General features: G+C 43.3%; 1 pseudogene across 1 annotated transcript; it reads right to left on the bottom strand.

Annotated features, from left to right (window-relative positions):
* Positions 1-431: 431 nt before the first annotated feature.
* Positions 432-10,716, bottom strand: LOC307197784 (dnaJ homolog subfamily C member 14-like; annotated as a pseudogene). Its single transcript has 2 exons — positions 10,696-10,716; positions 432-2,061 (listed from the first exon to the last, which is right to left on the bottom strand). The product of its transcript is annotated as a dnaJ homolog subfamily C member 14-like (transcript).
* Positions 10,717-11,888: the final 1,172 nt, after the last annotated feature.

The raw sequence follows: 11,888 nt of genomic DNA on the forward strand, positions 1-11,888 counted from the left end.
ATGACAAGAGTTGATTTTCAAATGGCTGGAATCGTTCAAGGGGGATTGGGGACCCAAGATTTTTTTTTAAAAGGGGGGAAAGTGTCATCAGCTGTAGAAGCAAAAGACAAGACAAAGGCATACAGACCCCAGGGAAATACCCAGTTCCCACACTACTATGGGAGATATTGTCCAGCCCAGGTCCAGGCCCTAGGTTCTTTGTTCTAGCCACCCCCTATTTCTTTGGTATTGTCAGGAGACAAGACTCAGTTCCTGGGTGCTGGTGGAGGAGGGAGAGTAGTTCCAGGGCTTCCTATAACTATTGAGTAAACAATTTGAGCTTAAAATTTTCCCTTTTTTAAATATTTAAAAATAAACAAATCAAACTCCATCCTGCACTGTACACAGCCCTTTTGACTCCCTGACATTGATTTGTGGAAAGAGAGGGGGTGTCAACGTTGGAAGGGCCTCCTCACTTTCTTTCCCCACTTTGGTTTGGCTCCTCCTACTGTGCTGTTGGGCTTGGAGGCTGCAGTGGCCCCAGGGCCCTGCTGAGGAGCTGCAAAGAAGTTCCCGTTGGACACTTAGCCTGGGGGTACTTGAAAGATCTGGCTCAAGAAATCCCGAAGGTCAGCAGGAGGGGCATCTGGGGTAGCTCTCTGCTGCTCACTGGTGCCTGGCATCCGTGAACCAAATGAGATGTGATAGGGGACTCTGGGGGTATCTGGGGAGATTCCCACATGCTGGCATCCAGCCCACTCTGTGATGTCATACACCTTTCCATCCATCAGCGCAAAGTAGGTAATCTTGAGGCCCAACCTGCTTGACTCAGCCCCAAATTCTCCTTCCTCGGCAGGATGCAGCCTATTACACTCAGCACAGTGTCTGGCACTCTCAGGTTCCTGTTCCATTTCAAACCTCCCATGTCTTTCCCTGGCATCGGCTGCACATCATAGTATTCATTGCTGCTTTGAGGTCATCCTGCAGCTTGGACAGAAACTCATTCACTGACCGGCTCAGCTCATTCTCTGCCATTCGATTCATCTCATATTCCTTCCGTCTTTCAGGGTTGCTGACAATGTCCCAAGCTGCCTGCAAAACCTTGACGGCCTCCTCAGCCCGGGGATGATTATTTTTTGTCAGGATGAACCATCACTGCCAGCTGCCTATAGGCCTTCTGCAGTTCAACATCCGAGGCTGTGGCTTCAACCCCTAACACATGAAAAGGGTTTAGCTCATCCTCAGGAACCCCAGCCATGGTCCACAGTCGAGCCACTTCCTCTTCAGGCTGGCAGTAGCGACCACTAGCTACAGGTGCATTCCCCTGCTTATTCCTCTCTTGACCCAAGGCCAACTCCAGCCAACCCCACTGAACTATTCTTGCCAGCTGCTGCCACGGCCTGCTATCTCTTGGCAGAATCAGGCACTGCTGCCAGGTGGGAGAAGCCAGCCAAGAGAAGAGCCAGGTGGCTTTACCCGTCCGGCCTAACCAGTCACTCAGTGCTACCAGAAACCTCCAGCCCAACTGTAGGCAGCCCAACAAAAGGGCCACAGCTGGGAGCAGCAAAGCCCCCAGTAGCCTAAGAAAACGGGTGAACAGCACTACCCCATAGCAAAACCCTTGGCTCAGAAATTGGAACATTACCTGGTCCCAGCCCCCAGCCGCCCTGCCCAGACTCCCACCCAGACACAAAAATGGTCTGGATCACTGCCTTTCAGCTGCCTGTGTGCATGGATGAGATGGCCATAAGTTTCCATGTACTCCCCCACTAATACCAGCAGTTCGATCAGCCTCTAGAAACCTGCCTGTCCAAGCTGACACAGTTCCTCTGCCCCCCACAATCCCAGTCCTCTGTGCTAATCTGCCTGACTCCATTTCCGACCCAGCCGATGTAGACCAGGGGATCTGAGATCGCTGCGTCCACCCTCCCAAGTATCCTCCTTGGCTGGAAAGTGGTGCCGTTGTCTCCGGGGTGCAGGTTTCTTTCCACTGGGCACACGTGGAAAATCACTGGGAAACTTAAGAGGTTCCTCCTTATCATATTCCTCTTCCAACTCTTCATCTTCCCCCAAAGCGAAGAGCTGTGGTCACTCCTTCCCGGCAGAAGGCAAACTCCTCCCCGGCAGAGGACAAACTCCTCCCCAGCAGAGGGCCAGGAGGAGCTACGAGAGCAGCTCCCCCGGCTCCGCCTCCTGTTCACTCTCTGCTCAGGACCCAAGATTTTTAAGTGCATTGACTCAGATGTCCTATCTCATGTATTAGGGTCCCATTCTTCCCAACTGGTACCCTGACTTTGTTGTGGCAATCCTGCTGAGGTTGAAAGTTTAATCTCCTCTGGAGCTTTGTTCTTCTTGGAATTAAGTTCTGGAGCTGATCTTCAGTCCTTTCTGCCCTTTGGCTGCAGCAGGGCAATCCCCGGAGAAGGATGCATCTTTGAGCCGTTAGTAGCCAACACACCAGGGAACTAGAGGAATGAATGCCTTGTTCCCCAGGGGGATCTTGAAGGTGAACAAGGACTTCCGCTGCAAGCCCTATGAATAAGTACTGAAAAAAATGCCCATTTTACAGCAGAGGAAACTGAGTCTCCGAAGCCACAAAGTAACTTGCTCAAGGCTACACAAATAGTAAATAGTGCCCCATTATTTGAAACTGGTTTGTTCTGAATATTGAGCCAAGAATCTTAACCAACATGTTATATTTCATGAGTGTGTTTGCCAAATATCTCACCTTCAAAAACCTGCTTAGTTACTTGGACAACCCTCAGTTAACTTTTGGATTACTTTCTGTGATAGGCAGAATAACAGCCCTTCCAAATATGCCCATGTTCTTATCCTTAGAACCTGTGTATATGTCACTTACATGACAGAAGGGACTTTGCAGATGTGATTAAGTTAAAGACTTTGAGATGGGGGAGATTTTCCTGTATTATTTGGATGGGTCCAAACTGAATCACATGGGTCCTTAAAGCAGAGAACCTTTCCAGGCTGTGGTCAGAGGGAGATGTGACTACAGAAGGGTCAGAGATCCAGTGTTGCTGACTTTGGAGATGGGGGAAGGAGTCTATGAACCAAGGAATGTGGATGGTCTCTAGAAGCTGGAAAAAACAATGAAATGGATTCTCCCCTCGAGCCTCCAGAAAGAAATGCAGCCTTGCTGACACCTTGATTTTAGCTCAGTGAGACCCATGTCAGACTTCTGGCTTACAGAACTGTAAGATAATAAATTAGTGTTATTTTAAGCTACTAAATTTGTGGCACTTTGTGGCAGCAGTAGAAAATGAATACACCGTCCTTTGAAATTATTCCTGCTTCCCTCCATTTGTGTAGCTATAAGAGTTGCACAGTGTCAACTGAAAAAAAATTTTTTTACGGGGGTGATGGTTGGACACCTTGGGAGTATACTAAAAACCACTGACCTGTGCACCTTAAAATAGTGTATGTTGTAGTTTGTGAATTATGTCTCATTTTTTAAAGAAAATACAAGTGCTTCTTAACAGGGTTATCATTAGGAGACAGAGAGAAAGGGTACACAAAACCTTTATAAAACTACAACGTACCATTTTTAGTGAGGATCAGATATATTAGTTGGGAGTTTCATTGTTGTTGTTGTTTGTTTGTTTATGTTTTAGTGGAAAGTAACAGAAACCTAACCTGAGACTTTACTGATTCACATAACTAAATCACAGGATGCCATAGGCCTGGAACTAGAGATTCCAAGGGGGCCACGTTCTCTCCACTTCTCATCTTGGCTTTTCTTCTTTTTTAATTTAATTAACTAATTAATCAATTTTATTGAGGTATAGTTGATCTACAATATTATATGTTTCAGATGTACAGCATAGTGATTCACAATTTTTAGACTGTACTCCATTTATAGTTATTATAAAATATTGGCTATATTCCCTGTGCTGTACAATACATCCTTGCAGCTTATTTATTTGATACATAGTAGTTTGTTCCTCTTAATCTCCTGCCCCAATCTCGTCCCTCCCCACTTCCCTCTCCTCGTGATAACCACTAGCTTCTTCTCTATATATGTGAGTCTGTTTCTTTTTGTTATATTTGCTAGTTGTGTTATTTTTTAGATTCCTTGTATAAGTGATAACATACAGTATTTGTCTTCATCTATCTGACTTATTTCACGAAGCATAATACCCTCCAGGTCCAACCACGTTGTTGCAAATGGCAAAATTTCATTTTTTAAAATGGTTGATTAGTATTCCATTGTGTAGATACATACCGCATCTTCTTTATCCATTCCTCTGTTGATGGACACTTAGGTTGCTTCCATATCTTGGCAATTGTAAGTAATGCTGCTATGAACATTGAGGTGCATGTATCTTTTCAAATTAGTGTTTTCATTTTCTTCAGATATATACCCAGGATTAGAATTGCTGGATCATATAGTAGTTCTATTTTTATTTTTTTGAGGAACTTCCATACTATTTTCCACAGTGGCTGCATCGAGTTACATTCCCACCAACAGTGTGTGAGGGTTCCCTTTTCTCCGCACCCTCACTGATATTTATTATTTGTGTTCTATTTGATGATAGTCATCCTGACAAGTGTGAGGTAATATCTCATTGTGGTTTTGATTTCATTCCTCTGATGATTAGTGATGTTGAGCATTTTTTCATGTGCCTGTTGGCCATCTATATGTCTTCCTTGGAAAAATGTCTATTCAGGTCTTCTGCCCATTTTTTAATCAGGTTGTTTTTTTGATATTGAGTTGTATGAGCTGTTTATATATTTTGGATATTAACCTAGAAGTAGAATCAGATGTACACCTTGAAGCTGACTCTGTTTGTCCTATGAGAGTCCCTTGAGTTGTAGGGAGAATAGACATCCATTTTCTGGGACAACTCAGGGTGTAATAGGACCTTCTGTTTGTGGGATTTGGCAAAAACTGTGTCTCTGAGTCAAAGTTCTCTACACAGACAGGTACAGAGGGACACACACTCCTTCCTCAGCTGCATAATTGGAAGTGAGGGAGATTTGGGAGGACCAACAACGTGGTCCTGATAATCTCAGTGGCAGGGAAGGGCAGTGATTCCATTTAAATAAAATTACCTTATGCAAAGGGATATTCTAGACTGGGCACCACATTCAACGTAAGCCCCTAGGAGTTTTTAGGGGAAGGAATGATTTTTGCCTTGGTTTGTGGCTCGTTCTAGTAGCTTTTTCTGGTGCAGTGCTTTGAGGCACAGTGGCTGAAATGGTAGAGGGTGTCAACTAAAAAGAATTGTGACATTAGCAATCTCCTAGGTGGGTAGCCCTGACTGAAGCTTGGGCAACATCAGTGGTACCTCTGCATCACTCCCAGGTGGCTTTACAGAGCAAAACCAGTTTCCAACAGTGCCACCTCATGGCAGTAAGAACAATGACGGTGGCCGGGCTAGTAGACTCCACTCTTGGTCTGGACTTGACTACCTACTTTGGGACCTCAAGTAAGTCCCTGGGGGCGGGGAGATGTGTGGAAAGAAAGGCCTCAAGAGGAAGCTGGCTGAAACTCTGTGCCTGTTGGCATTCCTGATATGAAATGAATCCCTTGCTTTATCCTCTCTAATCTTCTACTGGCTGTGAATTTTTTGCTGGAACCTTCAGAGCCCATCCAATTGGGGAGGAGGTGAATTGCGAAGGAATCAGAAGGAAGGAACAGCAAAGGCAAAGGTCTGGAGGCATGGTGCTTTTAGGGAATGATGAGGTGAGTTGGCTGAGGGGGAAAAAGGGCCGTGGAAGATGGAGATGGAAGTAAGAGTAGGGGTATACCTTGCATGCCATCACAAGAAAGAAGACCTTTTCCAAAACCCATGATGGTTTTGAAGCAAGACATGGACTTGGTCTAGGTCTGACCTACAACCATGGCAGCAGCCAGACTGCACAGATCAGATTTGAAATTTGTTTGTAAGGTAGAGTCAGCAGTTTGTGAGGCAGAACAGGAAGAGAAAGTATCTGTCAGACTTCAGAGAGGTCTCCATTCACCCCCTCAGGGAACAAAGTGTCAGTTTACCCCCGGGGTCCCCCACTAGGCTCATTAAGAAGTCTGAAAAAAAAAAATTTAGGGCTTCCCTGGTGGCGCAGTGGTTGAGAGTCCGCCTGCCCCGATGCAGGGGACACGGGTTCGTGCCCCGGTCCGGGAAGATCCCACATGCCGCGGAGCGGCTGGGCCCATGAGCCATGGCCGCTGAGCCTGCGCGTCCGGAGCCTGTGCTCTGCAACGGGAGAGGCCACAACAGTGAGAGGCCCGCGTACCGCAAAAAAAAAAAAAGAAGTCTGAGTGGGACCCCGTGCAGAGCCTACGTTTCTTTAAAAATACCAAGCACAGTCGGGCTCAGTGGCGCAATGGATAGCGCATTGGACTTCTAAAAATACCAAGCACAGATAGGAAGCATCCATTCTGAGGTGGGGTAGGGGGAGGACAAAGGCTTCCTGAGCTCCCAGAATAAGGACTGACTTAGGGCTTCTACCCTGACTCTCAAAATACGGGCTACGGAAGGGTCTTTGGAATGGGGGGTAAGGCATCTGTTCTACCCTGGAATCTGGGGGATCTGAATCTATCCTCATCACTACACCCCTACTTTCTGCACTGGGTCTTGATCCACACCCTGACCACGACTTCCTCATCTGGGCCCAGACATTAGTATCCCTTGTAGATCATCAGGTGGGTCTCTCTGACTTATATAAGTTAGCCCCTACCCCAGGCATTGCATTTTTTCTACCTCCTCAGCTCAGCTTCTTCAAGACTGACTGATCGTCTGACCTCCACTCTCCTTTCCTACATCCTCCTTCCTTGGCAACACATGCATGCCCTCCTACCAGTTCTGGAAAATCCTGGCCAGAAAGAGATGACACAGATGTGAAACAATACACGTGCCAGTCCCTTTTGCAACGACTGCTGAGAGCCCGAGCTGGGACCAGCGACCCAGATTTAGTCTCACTTGTACATCCCGCTCACCCTGGGAGCTCTCTGTGTTTCCGCATCCTTATCTGTGAAATGAACCTTATGTTGCCCTACCTTTCACAGAGCAGTCGGGAGAATCAAGCAAGGGAATATTTCTGAAAGTGACATACTTCTGTAAGCTCTTGTTATTTCCACTTCCAGGTATGGATTCTTTTAAATTACAAGAGTCTAAAAGTCTATTTGTCTCTAAAGTAAGTCCTTTTCTGTAACAAAAACTAATTAAAGTCCTTTACCTAACCTTATTACTTAACTCATTTCTGCCCATTTGAGCATCTTTCTGTTTAAAAGGTTTTGGCTGTGCTTTTCAGTTCCTTCGCAGCACATAAGGTAATTTCCAGCTTTCAGCTTCATTCTAGGGGCAAAGCCACCCCACCATTTCCTCAATAGCTGTTGTAGCTGGTTCACTCAGAAGTTTTGAAAATGTAGGGATGAAAGCATTGAAAAAGAGGTTCGAACCATGGTTCATTCATTCACTTAATAAACATTCACTTGGTGGGAAATATGTGGTAGATGGTAAACTGCATGACAGTGTCTTTGCATGTTTGTTTATTGATGGGATATGTTTGTTTAGTATACACATTTTTTGTTTAATTTATGTTTGTTTAATGGCTGAATGACAAACCCCTTCCTTCACTTCCTTAGGTTTCCCTGGCTGGAAGCCCTGGTTTCTCTGATAATCACAGTATATAAAAGCACGTGTGCACTCACTGCTCCCGCACAGTGCTCAGTGCTGTGCATTTAATTCTCACAGTAACTGACTGTGGTGGGTGCTATTGTCATTGCCATGTTTTACAGTTGGGGAAACTGAGGCTTAGGTTGCCACTGGCTTAAGTACCACGTGAGTCCAGGAGTTATGTTCCATCCACAGAACGGCACATTGCAGGAAGCTGGTGAGCGGTTTAATCTGTAAGTAGATCTGACACAAAGCAGGATAATTTTTGGAGACATTAATCCTCATTTCCCTCTCTCCTGCTCCCATTTACTGGCTTGGTTATTTCTTGTCCTGGGGAAAGTTTAACATAGAGCAGGCAGTGCAGAAAGACTGGTTTCTTCTCTTGCTTTGTTTTCTACTGGCTGAAATCCAGATGGTGTGCTCCCAACTCTGAGCAGAGTTTCAGGCAAAAGGGCTATAAAGTATCATTTTCGTTCTGCCCTTGATAGAGTGATTACTTTAGCAATTTTAATATTTCAAGAAATGACCTACTGATGCTGACATACTTGCATTTTTTCCCCTCCAACCCAATTATTTCAAGTGGAGGAAAATCTACTGTAAAAAATATGAAGGTTGCAAAAAAACAAAAAATGAAGTGACCCATCAGAGCTATTACCAATACAATGAAGGCCTTGAATAAAATCATTAAAAATGAAATTGAAAAAATACTTCTGCAGATCTGCTGAGATCATTATCATAAATACAATATACATGCAAGTTTTGCAAAATAGGTTCTTCATTAATTTTATTTTGACAATTCCCATCTTTGTCTCTATGGTAGAATGTCTTTCTGCATATTAAAAATTAAAAGCCATTTAAGTAACACAATGGGATAGCCATGATTAATAGAGCTAGTGCTGTTGACCATGGAAGCTAAAGCAATTGAAAAAAATGGAAGTAGTAACACATTTATAATTTTGCTAATGTCACAGTACAAAGAAGAATATTTTAAGTTTAAAATATTTTAAAAATGTTAAAATTTGCTTGTAAAGGCAACGTCTTTAGTCTTTGTCAAGTTTTTCCTTAAAGTTTAAGATTTCATATTTGTATATATAGTTTTTGTTTATCAAAATGAGTGCCATTTTATGAATAAAGTTATGTAGTATTTACTTATACAAAAATAAGCTCTCTGTTGTCCATAGGAAAGTTTGGATCCTGTTCTACAAGAATATAGGAACCTGGATATATTTTTCTAATTCTGAATAAGGCTCAGAGTTCATTGTAATTGGAGTAGGTAACTGTGCTCTAAGTTTCAGGAATTTAAGTAATTTAAGGAAATGTGAATAGTGGTCATGTGGAAAAATACTTAGATGATTTGAATTTGGTAATATTGAATACTTCAAGATGTATAATTCAGGCTGATTTTCCTTTTTGTTTCTTACCAGGGTAAAATATTGTTATTTAGTCAATAATGAACACAGGTTGATATTCGAAAATATTGGCCCATTTATGGCTCACTGTATGTGTCTGTGTAATGAGAAGAACTGGCAGGGGAGGGGTCTTATGATACCTTGGAGGCACCATGTGATACAGAGGACAGATCAAGGTCATGTGACTTAGCTTCTCTAGCCTTCAATGTGCTCATCTGTAAAGTGGGGATGGTAAGTAAGGCCTACCTAGAAGAATGGAGACAGTGCATGCAAAGTGCCTGGCATGTAGTATGGGTTCAATATTATTTTGATTTTATTATTATTCCGGATGAGAGTCTATCTTAGCATAGGCTGTTATGCCCTATAGTTACGTTACTTATGTGATAGCTCAAATAAAATTATTATTTTTTGAATTGCACCCAATTCAAACAAATGTGAAGGATTGCTGAAGGCATTTGTTTAACTTACTGTTGAGAATAGCAATTTATTTAACTCGATATCACGCAAGTATACTTTTGATCAGATGACTTCAATGTCCTCTTAAATTCAAGTATTTTGAATTTAAAATAGTTTTGAAACTATTTTTAAAATAGAAGATAAGAGACTAGCTCTTGAAATTGTAAAATTGAGTGATATGCATATAATTCAAAACTATGATCTGGAGACTTTTTTATGGGATTTTAGGAGACTTACATTTTGTGCTCTTCTCTGTTGTGGTTTGAAATACCACAAAATGTGAAACTTTGCATCTACCCCTAACCTTTCCTTCTTCCTTCTAGCTCAAGACTAGTGACTGCACCAAGGATCCCAACCCCTCTCCTAAGAACCAGGGTAGCAGGGAGACCTTAACTTCCACTCTCAAGTCCCTAACTAGGTAACATCCTGATTTTCTCTTTCTCAGAGCCAAACTTTTCAGGGTGGTTAGTACTTTCTCCACAGTCTCGACAAGTTGCCATCATGTTCACTGCTCAACCCACTTTATTCTGGCTTTTATATCTATCATTTCAACAACTTTTCTAACAGTTACCACTGACTTCCATGACACTAATTCCAAGAAACACATTTTATACTTGGTCCTTGTTGTCTCAGGAGCGCTTGACATCCATCTTTCTTTTCACGTGTTTCAACACTCCTTGTAGGCCATAACCCTTGGTGCTCCTGGTTTCCCTCATACCTCTCTGCTGACTCCTTTTCCTCCTCTGGAGCCTCACACTTCTCTACCCAGTTTTTAAAATATTGGAATTACTCAAGGTAACAGAGCAACACGATTAGACACATTCATTCAAAAGTCTCCCCGATTCACTGGTTGTGTCATTCAAAGGGACTGGGGAGAATAGTGCAACTGCTGTGTCATACAGGTGATGAGGAAAGGAGAAAGGACCTTGAAATTCTCAGTCTGGTGATAAGGGGCTTAGGGCAAGCCCCTTTCCCTTTTTCGGATTTAATTTCCTTATTTGGAAGACAGGACAAGGTCTAGATAATCCATGTACGTCCTTCCAGTTGTAGCATTTATCCATTATACTGTATCTCTTTGCTTATCAATCTGTCCCCTCCACCAGATTGTGAGCTGTCCCAGGGAAAGGCCACCCCTTTATTCACCTTTGTATCCTGGCATTGCTCAGGACTAGCTGGTATACAGGAGGCAGCAGTGAGTGTGGGGACTGAGTCTATACCTCCTTCCGGAACATTTCCATTCTCTTACCTCCAGGCTCTTGCGGGAGAAAATAATGGAAATATGAGTCCTTGGCCCTCTGTATGGAATCTGCTATGTAAATTCTATTGGTTCCTGTCTTTTAACAACTTGCTTGCCCATGCCCTCAACATTAACAATAGCAGCTGTTCCAGATCGCCACTCTGCTCAGGCACTCAATCCTCCCTGCCCCTGCCAGGGCAGATGATGCCTCCGAATCCTCTAAGAAAATTGAGGTTATTTGGCATCAGAAATCGAATCTGTCCACTCCCTTCCCCTTTCTTGTCTCTTATACTTCTAACGTGTTGGTCTTCCCAGTTGGACCCCTTCACAAACTACAACTACTGTTTTAAATTAAGAGCAGAACAAAGTGATTTCTACCTAGCCTCAATACGTTCATAAAAATGTCCATCTATGAAGTTTCTGAGCCCCATCCCATCCAGCTCATCCATTCTATTCAGTGCCCATTCACCCCCTGACCCCATTTTTTCTCTCTTACTGCCCCTCTCTCCGTACTTTTCAGCACCATCTCCCTTATGAACAAACACCAGGCTCCCTGTCATGAAAACAGCCGTCATTTTAATTTAGTCTTCCTCTTCTCAGCTCCTTTCCCCACTCCCTGCCCTATGTTTATTCTCTTAGTATACAAACTCCTTGACCTGCAATGTCTCCATTTCTTTGTTGCCCCCTTGCTTTGGAGATCATTTCTATATTCCTCATTCTGCTCTTTCCTAAGTCTCCCCCTTCTCCCATACGTCTTCTTAGTTCAAGTAAATTAAATAACTGTAAAACATCTACTGTGTGCCAAGCCCAAATCTGAGCTCCAAGGGAATCCAAGAGATGAAAAAAACAATGTTTGAATCACCATAGAGTTTCAAAACCTAATTAGGAAGACAAGTTGTATATACAAAGAGATACATAAAGAGGCTGCGTAGGATTGCTGATTGTGGAATGAATAGTAAATGAAACCATGAACAAAGTGTCAAATGAAAGCTATAAAAATGAATGCTTTAACTGTTCACAGGATAGATTCCCATGGGCGGGTGGTGGTTAGAGAAGCGTTTATAGAGGAGGTGAGTCATGAACATGGTTTTAAGAAGAGCACGAGACACACAGGACAGGAGTTGGGGGGTGTTGGGGAGGGTGGTGTTAGGAATATTGATTCTTCTTCCTTTG

Source organism: Stenella coeruleoalba, assembly GCF_951394435.1.
Source record: "Stenella coeruleoalba genome assembly, chromosome: 1".
In the NCBI taxonomy this organism is placed as follows: Eukaryota; Metazoa; Chordata; class Mammalia; order Artiodactyla; family Delphinidae; genus Stenella; species Stenella coeruleoalba.